A 13,011-nucleotide genomic window follows, 5' to 3' on the forward strand; every position below is an offset into this window, starting at 1 on the left:
GGGGAAGATATGGATTGAACAAGTTGGCCAATCTGATTACTTATTATTATTTTGGGACAGGGTCAAGCGGCAAAATATTAATCAGGCTGGAAGTAAAAAGGAAAATTGTATACATGCATCATGTAGCCGAGTGGATTTATTGTTGAGATCAGATGAAGTCCACAGCAATGTTCTGCAAAATTCATATACAAAATTTGGTAGTACCATGGGTCATAATGAAGAGCTGAGTGACCCTTGTAAAATATCACTTGTAAAATTATGAACAGCTAGATCTTCCCATGTCAACTATAACTGCTATAAAAGGTGCAAAGAAGTGTTAAATACACCGTGAAGTAGTAAACCACGTGAAGTTACAGCATAAAAAAATCTACCAATAAAAATCTCCAGAGATCCTAACTGCCTCTGGAAGTGACATTAGCACAAGAACTGTGCATCAAGAGCTTCATGAACATGATATCCATGATTAAGCACCTGCATGCAGCTTACATCATCAAGCACAATTCCAATTTTCAGATGGAGTGTAAGGCTACGTTCACATTTGCGTTGCGTCGGGCGCAACCGTGGCGACGCATGCGTCATGCGCCCCTATATTTAACATGGGGGCGCATGGACATGCGTTGTCTTGCGTTTTGTGACGCATGCGTCATTTTTGGCGCAAGCGTCAGGGCGCAGAGGACGCTGCATGTTGCATTTTTTTGCGTCCAAAATCAAGCCAAAAATGGACGCATGCGTCACAAAACAATGCATTTTTGCATGCATTTTGCATGTGTTGTGCGTTGCGTCGCCGACGCAACACCCAACAACGCAAATGTGAACGTAGCCTAAAGCCATTGGACTCTGGAGCAGAGAAAACGTGTTTGATGAAGTGATGGACCACCTCTCATTATTTGAAAATCTAGTGGATGAACCTGAGTTTTGGTGGATGCCCGGAGAAATCTCTATACTGGAAAGTATAGTGCCTAGTGTAAAATTTGGTGCACAGCGCTCTAGAATAAACAAATTTTGCCCCATTGTGTATTCCAATTTTGTGGAAATAGTTTCAGACGATGCCTCTGAGCACAAAGTGAGGCCCATAAACACTTGGCATAACGAGTTTGATTAATTGGATCTTCGATTGTGAACCAAAACCTTTCTCCCAATAAACCTAACAAATACATAGTTACATGGCTTACTTTTTTGACTAAATTTTTACAAATTCCAACAGACTCATCCAAAATCTTATGGAAAATTCAAGTCTCTACTCCATTGTAGCACCCATTAATTTGGAATGAGATGTCCATCAATCTCATCCGGTGTGATGGCTCCGTATCTACCTACTTTTGGCCATATGTTGTGGTTTCGGCAATTTTCTTTTTCAGTATTGTAAGAATTGATTTCTTCCATGTTAGAAATGATTGTTACATCAAGATTAATTGTTTTCATTCCTTTTTCTAGAGAAAAACTCTATATTGAAGCCAGGAAATAGCGCAGAGCCCATTTTTATTGCATAATTCCCTGCTGAACTTTACATAAATCCTCCTGTTTAATTAGATATAATTGATTCTAAAGACAGTGAACAGAAGACTCGCGATTCCTTCATTCTCAGTCATTCTTTTGAGCCCTAGGCTTCTGAATGGTTTTTCTAACTGGAGAAGTAATTGTCTACTAAGGTTTTTTTTTTCTATTGCCCTTTCAATTTCCAGATTTCTACTCGGAAACAAAGACTTATACAGTAGTTAATTTCTAGAAGAAGTGATGTATAAAAGTCTCTTTATACCACATTAAAGACTGGAAAAACTTTTTCACATCTAAAGTTTCTATTCAAATTCTCCTACTTTTTGCTAGTTATGGCGACATCAAGGATATCACCCTCCATTAGGGATGCAGCAGGGAAACTGGAGGAGCAGAAGACATCCAGTCCTTAACTTCAATCATTGATAATTCTCTACAGCAACTAGTTTTAAAAAAAAGCTTTTCTAATTTTTATGTAAATCTTTTCAGGTTATTATAGACATATTACTGTTTTTGGCCAGCACTGGATCTATGATACGTGTCTGTGGGATGGTAGGTAGGTTTTTAGATACCAGTCACAGTGGTGATGGTCTGGAGATAATGTGTGGAAGTGAAGGGAAGTTTGGTTGGGAAGAAAGTGCTGCTCAAGTGAGTGTCCTGTTGAGCAGCAGAGGTCACAAAAGGTAGGATATCCCAAGGGCGGGGAAGTCACAAGGGAGGTGATGTCAATGATATTAGGATTCAGAATGGGTGGTGACATCAGAAGAGTACGAGAGATAGTGATGTCATAATTGGTGCCTTCCATTAAAGAGGACCTTGGACTTGGTTTTTAGCACTTCCTCTAATTGCCGCTGATCCACTGATTCTGGAACAGTTTTTCTGTGCCCCTCCATTCCAAAAGCTATGCCTAGGTAATAATAGTGCGAATTATAGAAACAGAAAAACTGTTCCAGAATTAGTGGAGCAGCGGCAATTGAAAGAGGTAGCCAATTTAAATAGTCAAGGCTGAACCAAGGAGCAACGTGGCCTATGCTTGGTCTTTATGGTCATACAGGTGATGAGGATGCCATGGATGTGACTCCAGATGTGTTCAAGTCATAGCCAAGGATCATCAGGAGAGAGTGGATCATTGTTTGATGGGTCTGCATGTGACTAGGGATGTCATAATGGAGAAAGTCAATGACAATGCTTCATGTTTCCTCTTTCTAGATTGTGGTGACACAGGAAGATGTCTGATGAGCAATAAGTATCCAAAGAAGACTTCACCTATATATTGAGTATCAAGACCTGTAGCGGTAGATAGCAGCTTGCTGACAAAGACGGTTGCCGAAACGCGCGTCGGGGTGGATGCCACTAGGGAGAGAGAGTCTTTTGCAACTATAAGTCCTTACACTATCTTTAACAATAGAATGATGAGCATTATAAGGAGTAGACAGTTATGAACTATGTGAATTATGGAGATTGACTATGGTGGTCTAATTATTATTGAATATTGCAATATGTCTTGTACATACATTTATTCATTTTTTTATCTTCATAACTATATATATATATTTGACAATACCATTAGTATATTTTATGATACAGTTTGGCTTGCACTAGACCCTGCTATGCACTAGCACTAGGGAGTTTTTTCCCCCTCTGTATATTAGTGAATTTAATTCCCTGGGCGTGCGCACCTTGCTTTTATATAGTTTTAATCTTTATGTCTATGATATTGTTCTGTTGTCCCTTTGTCGTCACCTGTTTTAAATAAAATATGATTATGTTTCACTTACCTTGATGTACTGGGACTTTTATGGCCGAGTTTCTTCCTCTGTTTTTTTCTCTTCGTATTTTCACCAACTATTAAGGTCCGCTGTCTTTATTGTAGAGATACTATGTACACTACTAAGCAGAAAAAAAAACTATATATTAATCCTACATAAGGAACTAATTCCTTGTTCCCTTGTTTCATAAGCAGTAGATAGATAGGAGCAGAGGTGGCCCATACTGGAGAATTGGTGCTTTTTTTCCTGACTCCAAAACGGGAAATAAGCACCAGATGTGACTTGATGGAGACCAATGTCACTGGCTTATTTGGGTAGCCAATGGTGGGTCAATAGAATGGACACAAATGCATGCAATGATATTATAGGGGTGATAACATGAGCTCTGGTACATGTTAGACATGTGTCCTACTATAAGGTCCTCAGTCATTATATCCCATCCCCCGGGATGTAGCAATAGGGGGTGGAGAAGTTGCAATAACGTTCAAAGACCCCTCAGTCACATAAGAAGACGCCAATATTATGGCACATGGTAGGCAGAGTTACGATAAAAGCAAGCGACTCGATGATATAGAATCCGATAAGCTTCCCGCTCATAGGGCCATCGCTCTTCCTGCTATGGAACAATAGAAGCCATATCTCAGTGTGAATTAATTTAAACTACTACATCAACAAAATGCAATTTCTTAAATGCCGGACTGAATTATATCAATCACTGCACAGAAAATCCCATACATTGACTGGTGGTTGATGAAGGAGCTTTCAGTTTGACTCTGCCAACTCCTATGTGATGCATCTCTAGATTACCATTGTAAGATATCACAGCTTTTTTTTTTTTACACCGACATAATGCTAGCCACAGAGATCTGTGACTTGTGAATTTCTACAAGGTGCCACAGATAGCTGTAATGGGTATAGTGGTGGTACCACTGTGCCATGGACCGAGTAGAGCCTGGAGGAGTGTGACAAAGGCGAACATCTGACTCTTAGTTAGAGGCCCTGATGGTTGGTATAGACCTGGCTCCAGATGGACGCCAGGTGCTACTCCAGGAAAGATCTCGGACACACGGCAGCTGACCTCTAAAGAGACAGGCAGTTAGAAAGGCCAGGAATGGGTAGACTTGGCTAGTGTAGGCAGCAACGACAGGATTCCTGGAAGACAAGGCAGGTGTAGATAGGTACAGGTGATATACAGACTGGCACGGCAGGAGCAGGCAGGTACGGCTGTTATACAGGCACAGCAAGTGCAGCTGATATACAGGTGGGCATGGCCAGTGCAGACAGGTACGGCTGGTATGTAGGCAGGTACTGGAAGATAAACTAGGACAGGGGAGCTGAGAACAAGCAAGCAAACAAGCAGAGTAGACACATTCCTCAGGCACCTCCCAACAAGTGGAAGTGCCTTAAATAATAAGTGTCTCCAAGCCATAGGATGGGGACACTTTAGGATGGTGTGTGCTGTCTCTTTAATAGACTGGAAGTGTGCACACCCTAAGCGCAGTGCTCGGGGATCTGCCTGGCGTGTGCAGACTCCGAGAGGCGCCAGGAGGGCGAGGAAGGGCGGGACGAGGGGCATGACAGTGAGTGACTCAATGTCCCTGCTGAGGGAGACGAGGATAGGAAGCCTGTATGGATGCTGGCGCTACAATATCCAGCGCTACAAGGGTTGTGACCACCGTGAAGCTAAATATTGATTGTATAGCAGTATTAATTAGATCTTTTTTAGTGTTATTAATTACTGTATGTATGGAGTTGTTACTATACTTACTCTATGGTAGTAGTACATTAACACTGTATGGTGCTACTTACCGTAGGACCATACCCCATGTTGGATGGAAGAAAGTACTGTATAAAACATGAGCCAAAGGAGCCCTAGAAAGACACTTCACTCAAGCCCTAAATTTACCAATGATATATAATCTACAGCAATGTTATTCACCTTTATTCCAGTGTATCCGCAACAGATCATGTTTGAAAGAGGACCTGTCACTTGCTATAAATGTCATAATTTCTCTGTGTAAATGCTCCTGAATCCGCCTTAGTTTTCCTTTTGTTCCTGCACCTCTGTGCTCCTGAGATATGGCCCCTTTTTCCTTGTGTATAAATCTAGTCTTTATTTAGCCAACTGGGTGTGGACTTCAACAAGACGCCCACTAAGAAGAGTTGACGATCACAACCAACTGGTTAAAAAGACTAGATTTATATACAGGGAACAAGAGGCCATAGCTTAGGACTGGAGAGACACAGGTACAAAAGAAAACAGTGCCGAATTCAGGAGAACAGTGGTGTGAAGAAACCAGATTGTATCTTAATTTCCCAGACAGCCATGTTTTTGCAAAGCCAAAAGAACTGGCTTTTTGTCTGTATATTGGCTGGTGAATTTAGGTGTTTATGTCTGGTGGGTCAAGAATACAGACTTGCCCACTGATTTACTATCTAACATACTGTGTAAAGGTACCGTCACATTAAGCGACGCTGCAGCGATCTAGACAACGATCCCGATTGCTGCAGCGTCGCTGTGTGGTCGCTGGAGAGCTGTCACACAGACAGCTCTCCAGCGACCAACGATGCCGGTCCCCTGGTAACCAGGGTAAATATCGGGTTACTAAGCGCTGGGCCGCGCTTAGTAACCCGATGTTTACCCTGGTTACCAGCGTAAGCATAAAAAAAGCCAAACACTACATACTTACATTCCGGTGTCTGTCCTCTCCGGCGCTGTGCTTTCCTTCCTGGACTTTCTGCTCCGACAAACGATGGCACAGCAGGATCCTGATCGCTGCTGCCTGTCAAACTGAACGATATCGCTAGCCAGGACGCTGCAACGTCACGGATCGCTAGCGATATCGTTCAGTGTGACGGTACCTTTAGTCTGTAATAGTGACTGCACATTGAGTGGGTTAAGCTTTGTTTATTGATGTGTGCTGATATGCTAATTGTGCATTGAATTCCAGAACTAGTTTGGTGACTTCTAAGGGTACCGTCACACATAACGATATCGTTAACTAAATCGTTATGTGTGACAGCGAACAACGATCAGGCCCCTGCTGGGAGATCGTTGGTCGCTGGGGAAAGTCCAGCACTTTATTTCGTCGCTGGATCTTCCGCTGACATCGCTGAATCGGCGTGTGTGATGCCGATTCAGCGATGTCTTCACTGGTAACCAGGGTAAATATCGGGTTACTAAGCGCAGGGCTGCACTTAGTAACCCGATGTTTACCCTGGTTACCATTGTAAATGTAAAAAAACAAACACTACATACTTACATTCCCGGTGTCTGGTCAGGTCTCTCGCCTTCAGCTTCCCGCACTGACTGGTGAGCGCCGGCCAACCGTAAAGCAAAGCACAGCGGTGACGTCACCGCTGTACTTTACGGCCGGCGCTCAGTCAGTGCTGGAAGCTGAAGGCGAGGGACCTGACCAGACACCGGGAATGTAAGTATGTAGTGTTTGTTTTTTTACATTTACAACGGTAACTAGGGTAAACATCGGGTTACTAAGCGCGGCCCTGCGCTTAGTAACCCGATGTTTACCCTGGTTACCCGGGGACTTCGGGATCGTTGGTCGCTGGAGAGCTGTGTGACAGCTCTCCAGCGACCAAACAGCGACGCTGCAGCGATCGACATCGTTGTCGGTATCGCTGCGTCGCTTAGTGTGACGGTACCTTAAAGCAGAGAAGGAAAGACTGTGCAAATAGATTGAATGGTCAAGTAGTACTATGTAATCTCATCACCATTGCTTACCTTATCTTGATGTTGAACTAAAGGACACTGGGTAATTCTAAAAATAGCTTACATGCCTTGCGTATAAAAAGACTGAGACATCACATCCTGAGAGTCTGAAGTAATACAGGGCTACCAGCCGGACATTCTGCAAACTACACTACAGACAAGAGAACGGACTGCAGCCAATTCATCATGGCATCATCACGAGGGACACTGGTCTAGGATTCTATAGGATACAACCTAGGGGTTTTCGGCTCCGGTTGGAAGGCCACAGATCTGATCCAGTGACCATCTCTGCACCATGGATATGTTTGGAGAAAGCCAGGGTTGGGACCCACTGGTCGCCTGGTTCCATGGTGATGGTCCGATAAGACAGGTGGTGACTCTCGTGTCAACTGGCTTTGGACCTTGTATGGACTCTATGTACAGTTCTTGGTCATCTCCCTATGCTTGGCGCTGCCCCTTTTCTGTGCGTTCATCCACAGATGGAGTAGCGACCCTGGGAGCTCTGATATCATGTCAACTGGCTTTGGACCTTGTATGGACTCTATGGACAGTTCTTGGTCATCTCCCTATGCTTGTCGTTGCCCCTTCTCTGTGCGTTCATCCACAGATGGAGTAGCGACCCTGGGAGCTCTGATATCATGTCAGCTGGCTTTGGACCTTGTATAGACTCTATGGACAGTTCTTGGTCATCTCCCTATGCTTGTCGTTGCCCCTTCTCTGTGCGTTCATCCACAGATGGAGTAGCGACCCTGGGAGCTCTGATATCGTGTCATACTGGAAACATGCGGAGACACAGTGATATTTTATATGCGCCCATGTACCCCTACAATTCCAGGCATGTTGGGAATGCTGTTTGCTATTGTGTGCTGTGGTTCAATAAAGTATTGCCGCCCTGTTTTACCTTAACCCTGTGTTGTATGTGTAGTGTATTGCCCACTGGGAGATAGAGCGGGCGTTCAGTGGTAAGAGCCATGGTCCATGCAGTCTTGCTAAAGACAGCCGGGCCAGCGGACAAGACTACCCACTGACCCCGTGTCTCCATAACAAGGGGCATTTACACCAACAGAAAAACCTACCATATTTATGGCACATGACAAGTCCTCTAAGTATTTCATGTGACAATTACTGATATAGTGATGATAATGAAGACATCTGCATTTTGGAGTATTGTCTGCACTACTGTACAAGTCCTATTAGGGGTACTTGAAGGGTGCACTCTATTCTATAAAACAAAAAACCTTGGATTATGGGGATAGTAGCAAAATCTGTAGAAGTGACTGTGGTGCCCCTACATACAGTTAGGGCCAGTAATACTTGGACAGTGACACAAGTTCTGTTATTTTAGCTGTTTACAAAAACATGTTCAGAAATACAATTATATATATAATATGTGCTGAAAGTGCACACTCCCAGCTGCAATATGATAGTTTCCACATCCAAATCGGAGAAAGGGTTTAGGAATCATAGCTCTGTAATGCATAGCGTCCTCTTTTTCAAGGGACCAAAAGTAATTGGACAATGGACTCTAAGGGCTGCAATTAACTCTGAAGGCGTCTCCCTCGTTAACCTGTAATCAATGAAGTAGTTAAAAGGTCAGGGGTGGATTCCAGGTGTGTGGTTTTGCATTTGGAAGCTGTTGCTGTGAGCAGACAACATGCGGTCAAAGGAACTCTCAATTGAGGTGAAGCAGAACATCCTGAGGCTGAAAAAAAAGAAAAAATCCATCAGGGAGATAGCAGACATGCTTGGAGTAGCAAAATCAACAGTTGGGTACATTCTGAGAACAAAGGAATTGACTGGTGAGCTTGGGAACTCAAAAAGGCCTGGGCGTCCACGGATGACAACAGTGGTGGATGATCACCGCATACTTAATTTGGTGAAGAAGAACCCGTTCACAACATCAACTGAAGTCCAGAACACTCTCAGTGAAGTAGGTGTATCTGTCTCTAAGTCAACAGTAAAGAGAAGACTCCATGACAGTAAATACAAAGGGTTCACATCTAGATGCAAACCATTCATCAATACCAAAAATAGACAGGCCAGAGTTAAATTTGCAGAAAAACACCTCAAGAAGCCAGCTCAGTTCTGGAAAAGTATTCTATGGACAGATGAGACAAAGATCAACCTGTACCAGAATGATGGGAAGAAAAAAGTTTGGAGAAGAAAGGGAACGGCACATGATCCAAGGCACACCACATCCTCTGTAAAACATGGTGGAGGCAACGTGATGGCATGGGCATGCATGGCTTTCAATGGCACTGGGTCACTTGTGTTTATTGATGACATAAGAGCAGACAAGAGTAGCCGGATGAATTCTGAAGTGTACCGGGATATACTTTCAGCCCAGATTCAGCCAAATGCTGCAAAGTTGATTGGACGGCGCTTCATAGTACAGATGGACAATGACCCCAAGCATACAGCCAAAGCTACCCAGGAGTTCATGAGTGCCAAAAAGTGGAACATTCTGCAATGGCCAAGTCAATCTCCAGATCTAAACCCAATTGAGCATGCATTTCACTTGCTCAAATTCAGACTTAAGACGGAAAGACCCACAAACAAGCAAGACCTGAAGGCTGCGGCTGTAAAGGCCTGGCAAAGCATTAAGAATAATAATAATAATAATAATTTTTATTTATATAGCGCCAACATATTCCGCAGCGCTTTACAAATTATAGAGGGGACTTGTACATACAATAGACATTACAGCATAACAGAAATACAGTTCAAAACAGATACCAAGAAGGAGGAAACCCAGCGTTTGGTGATGTCCATGGGTTCCAGACTTAAGGCAGTGATTGCCTCCAAAGGATTTGCAACAAAATATTGAAAATAAAAATATTTTGTTTGGGTTATGTTTATTTGTCCAATTACTTTTGACCTCCTAAAATGTGGAGTGTTTGTAAAGAAATGTGTACAATTCCTACATTTTCTATCAGATATTTTTGTTCAACCCTTCAAATTAAACGTTACAATCTGCACTTGAATTCTGTTGTAGAGGTTTCATTTCAAATCCAATGTGGTGGCATGCAGAGCCCAACTCGCGAAAATTGTGTCACTGTCCAAATATTTCTGGCCCTAACTGTATAACTTTGAGCCAAATGCTCATACAGATGTTAGTTATCTCAGCCAACATAAGAACCAAGCGTGCTGGGGATATTGATGGAGAGAATGGAGTAAATAGCTACCAGTCAACTCTGATCGTGACTTATCACCAGCAGGGGATGTATTACATTGGAACACAAATTACAAAAATCCTGAGGATATAACTTTTGTACATTTCCATTTATTTCTGAAGATTTTGTACAGTCTATGAAAACATGAAGGGGTGCCAATAGTGGTGAGCAGCACCGTAGCCCCCCGAGGCACAATCATACAAAAAATACAGTGCCTCCAATTGAGACATCTGCTCCTCTAATTATGTACTTGGGCTATTGATGATTTTGGATCACATGAATGTAGTAATCAAAAAGTCAGGGGAATTTAGTTTTTTAGTTTGTTGGTTTGATTAAAGGGAACCTGTCACCTGAATTTGGCGGGACCAGTTTTGGGTCATATGGGCGGAGTTTTCTGGTGTTTGATTCACCCTTTCCTTACCCGCTGGCTGCATACTGGCCAAAATATTGGATTCAAGTTCATTCTCTGTCCTCCGTAGTACATGCCTGCGCAAGGTAAGATTGCTTTGCGCAGGCGTGTACTACGGAGGACAGAGAATGAACTTCAATCCAATATTGCGGCCAGTATGCAGCCAGCGGGTAAGGAAAGGGTGAATCAAACACCAGAAAATTCCGCCCATATGACCCAAAACTGGTCCCGCCAAATTCAGGTGACAGGTTCCCTTTAAGACATGTTCCAGGATTTTTCTTCATATACAGTAGTGTTCAAAATAATAGCAGTCCAATATGACTAACCAGATTAATCACTGTTTTGAGTATAAGTTTATTACCATATGTCAAAAATTTACCAGTTGAAGCAGTAAACTCTAAGAAAACCACCATATAGCATTCCCAGTTGGTGCTGTAAGCCTATAGAGAGCCCTAGTGACGGAAGTCACTTTAGGTGGCGACACGCGTCGGGTCAGCGCTCCTCCTGTCTTTTTTTGGGGCTCTCTATAGGCTTACAGCACCAACTGGGATTGCTATACAGCGACTAAAACATGCTGGCTTGGGCACATTTGCTTTGGTAACCCTTTGTATGTTCTCCATGGTGGGTAAGCTAGTTGTATTGGGTTATTGGAACTCACACCCCTTTAAAGGACCACTTGAGAGGGAGTTAGGTATAGTAATTTTGCTGATATGTCGCATTTCTTCCTCTATCCCTCTCCTTCTTCAGCCATTTAGTGGGTGAGATAGGCGTCGAGTTCATGTTCTAATTTCTGATGCATATTTATTACATACTGTTGTACCCTACAAACTGCTTTACCCTTGCATGGCTCATTTGAGCTTTTGTATTATTGCACAGTGTGTCACCAGGTCTGTAATTTACGGATTGTACATTTATGCATCAAGCTGCTACAGTTTAGTTTTTCTCAGTGATTCTATATTTTGCTCTGTTTTTGAGCTAAAAGTGCTGTTCACATAGATACCAGACCTTGTATTAACAAGGATATTCTACTGTATTATCGTTGGGGAGTTTGTTCAGGGGGTTGGCTTTATTATGAGCCATGTGGTATTGTGTTTAGGTCACGTGTGACCATTTTAAATGTTTTTAACATGTGTTTTGTGGGTTTCTTTGTGTTGTTCAGTATAAATAAAATTTGCACTTTTATACTTGATCCAATGCCTCAGGTGATCCCCCTTCTATGATCTATTTCTTGCTGTTCTTTTTTGCATTGTTGTTCATAGTATAGATCAGGTAGGATCCCTGTATCTCTGTGGTGCCCCCTCTCATTTATCACCACAAAAAATGATGAAAGAGTGCAAGGCAGGATAGTCTGGATGGTGGCTAAGCAGCTCTAATCAAGTTCCAAAGAAATTCAGGCTGTCCTGCAGGCTCAGGGTGTATCAGTGTCAGCATGAACTATATGTCAACATTTTAATGAAATGAAACGCTGGCAGGAGAACCCCACAGCTGACACAGAGCTATAAAAAAGCTGGACTACAGTTTGCCAAAATGTATCTGAGTAAGCCAAAATCCCTCTGGAAAACATATTGTGGATAGATGAGACCAAGTTAGAGCTTTTTGGCAAAGCAAATCATTCTATTTTTTACCGAAAACGGACTGAGGCCTACAAAAGAAAAGAATACGGTACTTACAGTCAAATATGGTGGAGGTTCAAAGATGTCGAACACTTGTGGGTAGAGTTAAAGAAAAAAGTGTATACATATCCAAGTGAACTCACCAGTATGCACCAACTTTGGGAATGTGTAGAAGGGACCTAGGATCAGATTTCGGTCAAGACATGCCTGAATCTGATCGAGAGCACGTCAAGGAGGATTCAGACAGTGTTGAAAGTCAAAGGCGGATTTACAAAATGTTAACAAAATAATAAACATTTTAATTTAGATTTTTAAGAGTAAAACAGTAAAAATGCAGTGACACAACAAGAACATGTAAAACTAATCATATACTAATATTCGCAAGTCAAATGTATATATGGTGTAGCCAAGATGATTGTTCATAAAATGATGGTAGTCTCACATTAAAAGCAGAAGTGGATGGTGAGATATGAAGTCTAAAAGTCAAAAGTTCAAAACATTGTTACCCTTTTGTATAAATCAAACCCCTACAATAGAAGAAAGGTAGTGCTCTAATATGAGCTTTACAAAGTTTGGCTATAATCTCACTTTCAAGGCTCAGGCAACTTTAAGAAAGTTCAAGCTCTTCCGAAAACTTGGATGAAGTTAGAAATTCTACACTTCACAGCCTTTGCTCTGTAATCAGCAATAGGAACTACAACCATACAGATTAGTTTACTCCTCACTATAAAGGAGTGTGCACGTCAGATATCTTGTAGGTGAGCGGAGAAAAGATATAGCGTAATTGAATCTTGAGGTTGGCTTCATCAGAAACGGTCATGTACGACAG

This window comes from Ranitomeya imitator, chromosome 3 (genome assembly GCF_032444005.1).
Source record: "Ranitomeya imitator isolate aRanImi1 chromosome 3, aRanImi1.pri, whole genome shotgun sequence".
NCBI lineage: Eukaryota > Metazoa > Chordata > Amphibia > Anura > Dendrobatidae > Ranitomeya > Ranitomeya imitator.